This window comes from Sapajus apella, unplaced genomic scaffold (assembly GCF_009761245.1).
Source record: "Sapajus apella isolate SASKATOON/1434 unplaced genomic scaffold, GSC_monkey_1.0 scaffold95, whole genome shotgun sequence".
NCBI lineage: Eukaryota > Metazoa > Chordata > Mammalia > Primates > Cebidae > Sapajus > Sapajus apella.
Window position 1 is genome coordinate 1,731,574 of NW_022437035.1, and position 11,630 is coordinate 1,743,203.

The 11,630-nt window shown below is 52.9% G+C and overlaps 1 protein-coding gene across 1 annotated transcript in view; it reads left to right on the plus strand.

Moving 5' to 3' along the window:
• The first annotated feature begins 539 nt into the window (after nt 1-539).
• Nucleotides 540-11,630, plus strand: part of KIAA1671 (KIAA1671 ortholog) — a 252,820-nt gene continuing 241,729 nt past the window's right edge. Inside the window, exon 1 of the mRNA XM_032256690.1 lies at nt 540-588. The gene's annotated coding sequence lies outside the window, so the exon portion shown is untranslated. The remainder of the gene's footprint in view (nt 589-11,630) is intronic.

Genomic DNA, 11,630 nt, shown 5'->3' on the forward strand with positions numbered 1-11,630 from the left:
AAGATTCCCATTCAGTAGGCGCCCCAGCGAACTCCCGGGTGCAGTCCCCCTATTTGCCGCGAGGGGGCGCCAGCACCGCGCACAGACCGTGCCAGCCCCCGGGCGGACACCTGCAACCCAGGCAAGTCAAGCCTACATTTATGGAGCGCCTCCTGAATTCCTGGGTTGCATTAGGCTCGGGGTCGCAGGCTGGGCAGCGAGTCGGTGCCCGTGGTGGGGGATCCTGGCCGGTGACTTGGGAACATCCAGGAGACGCGGGAGGGGACCGGGAGCAACGCTCCCACTTGGACCGAGCGGGTTCGAGGCTCCAGGGGCGGGAACGTTTCCGGGAGGGGTGTCCGGGCGAGTCGTGACCTCTGACCGCCGGAGAGATCCCAGGCCCAGGCGCTACTGCCGACTCGGGCTTTGCCGGCTCTGTTCCCCTCCGCGCAGGCGCGGCCGCCTGCAGTTCCCATGGTGACGGGGGCGCGTCCTCGCCCGAGGCCCCGCCCCCAGCAGGCTAGGCTGCGCTGGGCTGCGGGCGCCGCGGGCAGGTGCCGCGGGCTGCGGGCAGGTGGCGGCGCGGCGCGGGCTGGCGGTGGCTCCACGGTAGGTTGCGCAGCGGCTGTGGGGAGTGGGGGCTGGCTGGTCGCCTCCAGTCCCCGGCCCGAGAGGTAGCTGGGGGTGACGGCAGCTAACGAGGGCCGCCAAGTTTCTGCCCGGCCGAGGCCCCGGGAGAAAAGTTGGCAAAGTTGGCGGGGAAGAGGCGGGGACCCGGAGGATTTCCCCAGACTCCGGGTCTACGGGGAGGGAGGATCCCGGTTTGGGGGCCGGGGAATCCGTCTCCCGAGACTTGGGAGTGGATCCCGCGGGAAGATCCCGCACAGGGCAACCAATGGATCACGTGCCACCTGATTGGCGACTTGGGAGTCGATCCCTGGAGGGGATTGGGCGCTGGAGGCCTGGGGTCCCACTGGATCCCCAGTCAGGGGTGACGGCGGAGGGTGATTCGTGATTGGGAGCGAGAGGATTAATCTCCTCCCATGCCGGGCTGAGCCTTGGGAATGGATTCAGAGAGATCCGGTGGCCGGGAGCTGAGAGATCTCTGGAGATCTGGGTTACTTAGCCTGCAGCTGCTAGGGTCTGGACATCCGTGCGGGTTGGAGGCCCCGAAGGTGGACAGTGTGGAGCAAGGGCGATGAGCGAGACGGAGCCGCTGGCGAAGGCAGCCCGGAAGACAGCGGGGGTGGTTCGGGGGCGTGAGAAGGGCGGCGCGGGGCCCCTCGGGCGCGGAGGCTCTGGACGCGTCCTCCTGGCCTGGCCTGCGTCCCCTTCCGCTCGTCTTCACAGGGCAGAGGCGCCTTGATGGGATTAAGGCTCAGTCCCCCTGCTCCCAGGCAGGCCCGCGTGGTCCCCGCCCCGGTGGCTGCGCGGCTCGCCCGGGCTCTCGGGTGGGGCCCCCGGGATGGGAAGCGGCTCATTGACCCCCAGCCGAACCTGACCTTTTCGCGCCCTCTCGGCACACAGTCGCCTGGGAGTGGGGGCGCTGCGCCGGGAAACCCTGCTATTTGTCCAGCCCTGGAGCAGGCTTTGACCTCGGAGCCGCGCGATGCCTAGGTAGCCAGGGCTTCTTGCCTGCCGGGACTGAACTTTCTGTAGCCAGGAGCAGCCATTATATTTTGGAAGGGAAAGGACTGTACCTGTTGCACAAAGAAAAACACTTTCTTTGCAGCTTCTTTGTGATCTTGGGGAAAACACTTAACCTATCTGAGTCCAGATAGGAATTCTCTGGGCCAAATGGGCTTGGCCTAGGAGGGTCTGCATCCTCCCTCTTCTAGGAGGCTGGCAGGGTGGATGGGGATGAAGGGTGTGAAACAGGCAGGGGACCTAGAAGTATCAGCACCTGTCTCAGTCTGTGGCCCCTCCTTTCCCATGCCCCATCCCCTGTGCTTGTCCTACAATATCTAAAGATTCCAGAAACCCTACTTGCTGTCTTTTGAAACTGCAGGATTAGAGAGATATTTTGCTTAGCCTTTCTTCCAAATGAGTTAATTGCCCCTCTGGTCCCCCCCTGGCAGAGGGAACCTCTGAAGTTTGGCTAATGAGTAACCAGGACATTTGGACAAGGCTTCTCCCTTGGCCTAGCTTTCCCTCTGCGAATCGGTCAAGGCTCCAGGAGGAACACGTGTGCACCCCAGACTCTGGTGCCTCCTTCCTTCCTCTAGCAGCCAGGGACAGTGCCTGAGGAATTTGTACAGACACAAGCCCAGATCTTGGTGGTTCTGGTGGGGGAAGGGGGAACCTTTTTAAAGGATTTGCATGCTTTTGAAAGGGTGCAATTACCCAAGAGAAGTGCAGAGTTTCAGTGTAGTGTCTGGGCATATAATTCAGCTGGGCACGTGAACAGGTTGGCTCCATCGGCCAGCGTGTATTGAGCACCTACCACATCTGGAGTGCTGTAGAAATGGCGTGGCCTAGGGCAACTTAGGATCTGTCCTCTTGGAGTTATTTTCCATCTATGGAGCAGTCAGCTTGCCCGCTAGTCTAGGACTGATTCTTGATGTTGGGGTTACATTTCTCACCCTAGCTTCAGAGGCTGGAAGCTGCCCCTACCCCCATGGAGGTCCTAGGAGCTATTTTTTTTTTTTGAGATGGAGTCTCACTCTGTAGTCCAGCCTGGAGCTCAGTGGCGCAATCTTGGCTGGCTACGATCTCCACTCTCTGCAACCCTGCGCCTCCCGGGTTCAAGCAATTCTTCTGCCTCAGCCTCCTGAGTAGCTGGGACTATAGACATGCGTTGCCATTCCTGGCTAATTTTTTGTATTTTAGTAGATATGGGGTTTCACCCTGTTGGCCAGGATGGTCTCGATCTCCTGACCTCGTGATAAAGTGCTGGGATTACAGGTGTGAGCACCCAGCCAATTTTTGTATTTTTTGTAGAGATGGGGTTTCACCATGTTGGCCAGGCTGGTCTCAAACTCTTGACCTCAGGTGATCTGCCCACTTCGGCCTCCCAAAGTGCTGGGATTCCAGGCGTGAGCCACCGCACCCGGCCAAGGCTGTTTTTTATTCAAGGCTGACCGTGGCAGGAGAATGAAGGAGCCAGTTGTCTGGCTCTGAGCATTTCTCCTCACCAGGCTACATCTCTGACCAACTCAGAAAAAGAGCCTTACAGGGATATTTTATATGTGCATCCATTCATTCATTTATTTATCATTTGTTCCTTCAACAAATATTTCAAGACAACGGTGTCAAAGATGAGGCTAACCACACCCTTAAGGGGCCACTTTATGTCCTTAACTTTATGTGCCTTTGTGAACATAGGCACTTGTCTGGACAGGGAGAACCATGATCATATGAAGAAGGGCTGATGCCTTGGGCTGTAAGGAGGAATAGGGGTCAGAGAGTTCAGTTTTCTGGTCAGCCAATGGGAAGAACGTGGTGTTACTGTCCGTGGAAGTGGAACAGCTTGTGCAGAGGCCTGGCGGTAGGGGAGTGCCTAGGGTGTTGACTGGGGCAGGCCAGCCATGCTTAGTGGTTTGGACTTTATTCCTGGGGTGTGGGGTGCTGTGGATCCCAGTGGAAGGTTCTCTGCAGGTGAGGGGTACAGTCAGATGTGTGTTTTGGGAAGCTTGCCCTGGCTGGTGTGGGGAGGCTGGGGGCCAGTAAGCAGGCTGCCAGAAAAATCCAGGTGAGAGACGATGGCGGACTGGACTTCGATTTGGGGCAGTGGTGTCAAAGGGTGGTCATTGACAACTTCGACATTGATCAGCGTAATATTTAGAGAGCCACTCACTTTGAAGATCCCTTCCTCAAGGTGAGTGTAACAGTCTACCTGGGGGAAGGAACCCCTCAGAGGAGGTGTATCAGTACTTAATTCAGTTTAGCACACCTGCTTTAGAACCCTGTGCCTGCCTGCCCAGGGGTGGACATCAGACATCCCAGTCCTCAAGGACTTCCCGTGGGGAGACGTGGGGCACATTATTCCCACTTCACGGATGCAGGGTTCTGTGGTGTAGTGAGGTCTTCGCCAGGCAGCAGTGGCCAAGCAGGAATTTGAACTCGGTTCCAACTTGCAACTAGTGGCTATTTGGAGTCAGGTTAAGCAGTGGAGAAGCAACAGGGGTGGGTGGGTTGGAGTTGGGTGCAGTAGGGGTAAACGGAAGGAGGCTTCCAGGAGGAGACAGATAGAAGGGAGGGAGCCAGCCGGGGATACCTGGGGGCAAACCCTGGCCTTGCCCCTCCTGGCTGTGGCCTTGGGCACGGTTGTGGTTTTGAGGCTCGACTTCCTTATCTGTAAAGAGGGCTCATGATAGGATGCCCCCATTCTCAAAGGGTTATTACGTGAGTTTGACGAAGCAGCACATGGCCAGTGCTAGATCCCGTGTCGGTGCTCTGTAAGGGGCGGGTATGATTATTATCAGGATAGCCTGTCATCAGGATAAGTTCCAGGCGGGTGGTGCTTTGCTTAACCTGCTGTGTGTATGTGTGTTGGGGGGGAGACTGAGCACGGTGATACTTGAGCTGAGTCTTAAAGGATGAGTAGGGGGGAGGGCTGGGGACATTCCAGGCAGAAGCAAAAGAACTGCACGCTACTTGATACACCCACAATTCAGGGTGTGCCGAATGAATAAAAATTAGACCATGGGCAGCAAAAATTCTCTTTATACCCCGGACACTTCCTGAATATCTAAACCTGAAGGCTTTGGCAGGTTTAGGGCAGAGAGGAGGGCAGGAGCATCCCTGTCCAGGAGATCCCTCCAGATTATAGAAGTGTGAACCTAGACAAACCACATCCCCCTGGGACCCCAGGGTCTTCCTCGGTAAAATAGGAGGACTGGGGAGAATGCAGGTAAAGCACATAGGGCGTCAGTGCAGCCACTGTCATGCCAGAATCCGGGCTAAGCTTTTCTGTTCCTTTTTCAGTCTTTACAACAAACCCAGGTGGTGCCTGTTTTTGAGACCCTCGACTTTACAGTTCATGAAACTGAGGCTTCAAGAGGTTACTTATTTGCTATGAGGTCACGCAGCTGGAAAGTGGAAGAGCTGGGATTTGAACCCAAAGCTGTCGGCCTCAAAGCCATGCCCTTCCCACTTCTGCGGCCCCCAACACAAGGAGGGGTGTTTCTGTCTGGTCTTACTACTCAAACTGCTGCCATTTAAAAAGAAGCGAAGGCCAAGCTCAGTGGCTCCCTTCTGTAATCCCAGCGCTTTGGGAGGCTGAGATGGGAGGATTGCTTGAGCCTGGGAGTTTGGGACCAGCCTGGGCAATATAGCGAGACTGTCTCAAAAAAAAAACAATTTAAGGCCAGGTGTGGTGGCTCGTGCCTGTAATCTTAGCACTTTGGGAGGCCAAGGTGAGTGAATCGCCTGGGGTCAGGAGTTCAAGAGAGCCTGGCCAACATGGTGAAACCGCGTCTCTACTAAAAATACAAAAGTCAGCCAGTGCACTCCAGCCTGGGCAACAGAGCGAGACTCTGTCTCAAAAAGTAAAAATAGGCTGGGCGAAGTTGCTAACGCCAGTAATCCCAGCACTTTGGGAGACTGATGTGGATGGATCACCTGAGGTCGGGAGTTTGAGGCCCGGCATGGTGGCAGGTGCCTGTAATCCCAGCTATTCAGGAGGCTGAGGCAGGAGAATCACTTGAACCCGGGAGGTGGAGGTTGTAGTGAGCCGAGATCGTGCCATTGCACTCCAGCCTGGGTGACAGAGCAAGACTCTATCTCAAAAAAAAAAGAAAGAAAAGAAAAGAAAAGAAAATCCAAACAATTTAAAATTTGCGACTGGCTGGGCGCAGTGGCTCATGCCTGTAATTTCACCACTTTGGGAAGCGGAGGCAGGCGGATCATCGGAGGTCAGGAGTTTGAGACTAGCTTGGCCAACATGGTGAAACTCCATCTCTACTAAAAAAAAAATACAAAAATTAGCCAGGCGTGGTGACAGTTGCCTGTAGTCCCAGCTACTCGAGAGGCTGAGGCAGGAGAATCGCTTGAACCTGGGAGGCAGAGTTTGCAGTGAGCTAGATTGTGCCCCTGCACTCCAGCCTGGGCAACAGAGCAAGACGCCGTCTCAAAAAGTAAAAATAGGCTGGGCGCAGTGGCTAACGCCAGTAATCCCAGCACTTTGGGAGGCCGACATGGGTGGATCACCTGAGGTCAGGGGTCTGAGACCAGCCTGACCAACATGGAGAAACCCTGTCTCTGCTAAAAGTACAAAGTTAGCTGGGTGTGGTGGCAAATGCCTGTAATCTCAGCTACTCAGGAGGCCGAGGCAGGAGAATCACTTGAACCCAGGAGGCAGAGGTGTGGTGAGCTGAGGTCATGCCATTGCACTCCAGCCTGGGCAACAAGAGCAAGTGAAAATAGGCTGGGTGCAGTGGCTCACGACTGTGATCCCAGCACTTTGGGAGGCTGAGGCGGGCAGATCACCTGAGGTCGGGAGTTTGAGACCAGCCCGACCAACATGGAGAAACCCTGTCTCTACTTAAAATACAAAAAAATTAGCTGGGTGTGGTGGCGTATGCCTGTAATCCCAGCTACTTGGGAGGCTGAGGCAGGAGAGTCACTTGAACCTGGGAGGCGGAGGTTGCCGTAAGCCGAGATTGCGTATCGCACTCCAGCTTGGGTGACAGAGCGAGACTCTGTCTCAAAAAAAAAAAAAAAAAAAAGAGCAAAAGGAAGCTAACAAACTGAATTGAGGTGCGCGCGTGCGCGCGCGCACACACACACACACACACACACACACAGACACACACACACACACACACACACACACACGCCCCACACATTTTCCTTCAATGCAATGAATCTTTTATTGAGCATCTTATGTGGGCACGGCACTCAACTTGTGAAAAATTCCAAAGATCACCTGCCCTTCGGAATCCTCTGGTCAACAGAGCGACAAGGAGGAAGGGGGCGGGGCACGGGGAGACAAGCAAGCAAGTCATTATGGAGTTGACTTCTGGGTAGAAGCCATCACAACTCCATTTGCTCATTGCTCAGTTAAGTGACCTTTGAAATGCTCTGTAGCCTTGTCTCTATTAAGAAGATGAAATACATTTCCAAAGCATGATCTTTGGATGTTTACATGACTGAGTCAGAAATGATAAACGCATCAAAATTATTTTGTATTACGAAAACAATCTCCAATACACTGACCCCTTCCCAGATGGCAAAATAATATTCTAGAAAGCAAAAAGTGAGTCTCCTAACCCGCACTTCCAATCCTGCTTCTGAAAGAGCCAGCAGTATCTCCTAATAATCTAGAAACTTTGCACACACACATGTTCTGTTTACGTCCTTGCACACTATTAGACTGCAAATGATCAAGGTTATTCTTACCTTCAATTTGGAGCCAGATGGAAGGAGTTGAATCCTAGCTCTGCCACTTAGGGGCTGTGTGACCTTGGGCAGGTGACTTAACTTCTCTGAGCCCATTTCCTTGTCAGAGAGTGGGGAGGCAGATGGTTATGTGCTCAGTATGTGTCGATGCTGTTGTTTTCCTCATTATTACTAGTAGTGGTTATTGTGGAGTTAGTATTTTTAATGACTTTCCCCTACTTTCAGCTCCTAGGAGGCAGAAACCCTATTTACCTTCATTGCTCTTTGTATTATTCCTAACTGGTACTGCCAGATGCAGAGTGGGTGCTCAGGACGTAGCTGTGAAATACACCAACGAATCCACATGAGTAAACATATTCTTTTAACAACAACAGTAACAACAATAATAAAGAATTTCACACGGGAATTAATAATAGACTTTGGGCCAGGTGTGGTGGCTCACACCTGTAATCCCAGTACGTTGGGAGGCCACGGTAGGTGGATCACCTGAGGTGGGGAGACCAAGACCAGCCTGGCCCACGTGGAGAAACTCTGTCTCTACTAAAAATACAAAATTTAGCTGGATGTGGTGGTGCATGCCTGTAATCCCAGCTACTCAGGAGGCTGAGGCAGGAGAATCGCTTGAACCTGGGAGGTGGAGGTGGCAGTGAGCTGAGATGGTGCCGTTGCACTCCAGCCTGGGCAATAAGAGTAAAACTCTGTCTCAAAAAAGTATAACAATAAAAAAAAAGATCTGGGGACTTTTCCATTTCAGATTGTGTTGATGTACCTCATTCTTTTTGAAAGGTGAATAAGGCCGGGCGTGGTGGTACACTCCTGTAATCCCAGCACTTTGAGAGGCGGGTGGATCACTTGAGGTCAGGAGTTCGAGACCAGCCTGGCCAACATGGTGAAACCCCCTCTTACTAAAAATACAGAAATCAGCTGGCCTGTAATTCCAGCTACTTGGGAGGCTGAGGCAGGAGAATCGCTTGAACCCCGCAGGTGGAGGTTGCAGTGAGCCGAGATCGCATCACTGTACTCAGGCCGCTGGCCTTAGGGAGGGTGAGAGTTCTTATAAGTGGCACGGTATTTTTTATCCCTTCGGATTCTTTTTGTTGCTGTTTTTGTTTGGATACACGGTCTTGCTGCATCATCCAGGCTGGAGTGCAGTGGTGCGATCTCAATTCACTGCAGCCTCGACCTCCAAGGCTCAGGTGGTCCTCCCACCTCAGCCTCCCAAGTAGCTGGGATTACAGGCATGCACCACCATGCCTGGCTAACTTTTTGTATGTTTTGTAGAGATAGGATTTCGCCACATGACCCAGGCTGGTTTCAAACTCCTCAAGTGATCCTCCCACCTCAGCCTCCCAAAGTGCTGGGATGACAGATGTGAGCCACCACACCCCAGCTGGCCCTTGGGTTTTAATACACACTGCCGGGGACTGTATCTTGGAACATATTTGCCCATGTACACATGAGTCTCTGGAAATACGTGGTTCCTGTGTTAGTCAGGCTTTTCTGTGATCATACCGTGTAACAAACATCTACATTACAGTGGTCTTTAACAGCAAACATTTGTTTCGTGTTCATGAGTCAGCAGGTAGCTTGGCTGAGCTTAGCTAGGCTTTGCCAGCAAGGCTGGACCCCAGGCTTTGGATTGGGTTTAGGTCTGCCTCGTGAATCTTCACCCAGATTCCCAGGCTGAAAGGCAGCAGCCAGCCAGGGCGTGTTCTTCAACAGAAGCCTTCTTTCTGAACTGAGAAGCTGTGACTTCTGCTCTTATGCTGTGGGCTGAAGCAGGTCACATGGCAAGGCTGACATCAATGAGTTGAAGTCTACTCCTCTCATGGAGGCTGAATAAATATTTGCTGAACAATAATAGAACCTGCCACAATCATGTTTCTGATGGGGTAGGACGGGTCCCTGCAGGAGTAGAGGGTCTTTCTGGAGGGCACAGGTAAGAATCATGGCTTGTGATCTGTGTGGGACAAGTGGTCTCAGAGCAGAGGCTCTGGGCGAGGAGACCTGGTTTGAATTTATAATCTGGGCCAGGCAGTTCACTAACTGAGTCTCAGTTTCCTCATCTGGAAAATGGGAATAATTTGTCTTCTCTGGAGAGCTGCTGGGAAGCTCAAAGATATTACTACGTAAGGAGGTGGTTTATACCTGTGATGTGAGGTGGGAAGTGAGAGATGATTGTCTTGATGATGATTTTTGTGCTGGAGCTGGTTTATAATTCTCTGAGCTGTGATACCAGTAGCCAGCAGAGTGAGAGAACGCAGCGACGCCAAGGGGAGACTGTGGGAGGGATAGGCCTGGGTTTGAATCCCAGCTCTCCCCGTTATGAGCCACGTGACCTTTGATCAGCCTCATCACATCCCTCAGCCTCAGTTTGCCTGTCTATAAAAGGGACACAGCATGCTTGCTTGTACCCATTAATGAGTGCTGTGAAATGCCTGGCATGAGGTAGGTGATAACCCAATGGTGGCCGCGAGGATTGGCATGGGGCCGAGGAGTCCTGCTAGGGGCAGAGTGAGGAATTCTGCAACCCGTTCCCTTGGGAATACTGTAGGGAACCTGGAGGCAGACTGCTTGGATTCCAATTCCAGCTCCATCACTTACCAGCTGTGTGGCCTTGTGCAAGGCAGTTAACCTCTCTGGGCCTCAGTTTCCTCCTCTGTAAACTGGGAGTAATGATAGAGCCTGCCTCGTGAGGCTGACGAGCAGTAATGTGTTAACATATAGAACCTGCTAGTGAATTGACATGTGCCTTAGCTGATATTGTCACCATTACTAGTATTATCATTAGTCTGTGGAGGCCCAGAGAGGTTGTTTCCCTTCCTGGGAGACACCAGGACCTTGGGGAAGGGAGTGATGAGAAGGAGATGCTTTTTGGGCCCCTGTTTCTGAGCCGGTGTGCTTTCCCTCTTCTGCTGCAGCTGACATAGGTCACCCCAGAGCAGGTCTCAGGATGGACAAAGTGCCTTTACCAATCACATAGCCCTCCTGAGTCCTGAAGCAGCCCTGCTCTAGCCAGGGAAGAGTCATGGGAGCTCTGATCTGAGAAATACTCACATGGCACCACTATGAAAGCACTCAGCAAGCTTCCGGGAGCCCAGGTTTGTGAGTATCCATGGAGGCCACCCAAGCTAGGTGCAGGGTTAGAGGTCACTTACTCTCTCCTTCAGTTGTTCACTCCATAAAAATGTATCATGTGGCTGGGCGTGGTGGCTCATGCCTGTAATCCCGGTACTTCGGGAGGCCAAGGCGGACAGATCACGAGGTCAGGAGTTCGAGACCAGCCTGGCCATCATTCTGAAACTCTGTCTTTACTAAAAATGCGAAAATTAGCTGGGCGTGGTGGTAGGTGCCTGTACTCCCAGCTACACAGGAGGCTGAGGCAGGAGAATCGCTTGAAACCGGAAGGCAGAGGTTGCAGTGAGCCAGGATCATGCCACTGCATTCCAGCCTGGGCAACAAGAGTGAAACTATGTCTCAAAAAAAAAAAAAAAAAGTGTCATTTATATCAGTGGGCTCATGCCAAATCTGGGGAGAATGAGAATCTGCTGCATGTCAGGGGTGGGTTTCCAAAGTCAGCTGGGTGGGGAGGTGGCATCTGTGGTGGCTCAGGCTTGGGTTCCCTGTGTGACCCTGGGCAGCTGGCTCCATGTCTCTTAGTGTTTCCTGTCTGTGCATTGATCAGATGGGCACTGTGTCATTGGTGGTGAGAAATGACAGCCCTTGACCTGTGTGGTGGCTTCTGTCTGGCCTCTTTGCCTTTAGAAGTTTGCGGAAGATAACCAAGGCTGCCTCTCATCTTAATGCAGGCCCCGCTTTTGAGAATAATAATGTTATCTGTAATAAAACAAAATTATGTCTGGGCATGGTGTCACACACCTGTAATCCCAGCACTTTGGGAGGCCAAGGCAGGTAGATCACTTGAGGTCAGGAGTTCGAGACCAGCCTGGCCAATGTGATGAAACTCCGTCTCTACTAAAAATACAAAAATTAGCCAGGCGTGGTGGTGCTCATTTATTACCTCACTACTCATGAGGCTGAGACAGGAGAATCGCTTGAACCCGGGAAGCCGAGGTTGCGGTGAGCTGAGATCACACCGTTGCACTCCAGCCTGGGTGACAAGAGTGAAACTCCATCTCAAAAAAAAAGAAGAAAAAGGCTGGGCGTGGTGGCTGAAGCCTGTAATCCCAGCACTTTGGGAGGCCGAGGCGGGTGGATCACGAGGTCAAGAGATCGAGACCATCCTGGTCAACATGGTGAAACCCCGTCTCGGCCTCCCAAAGTGCTGGGATTACAGGCTTCAGCCACCG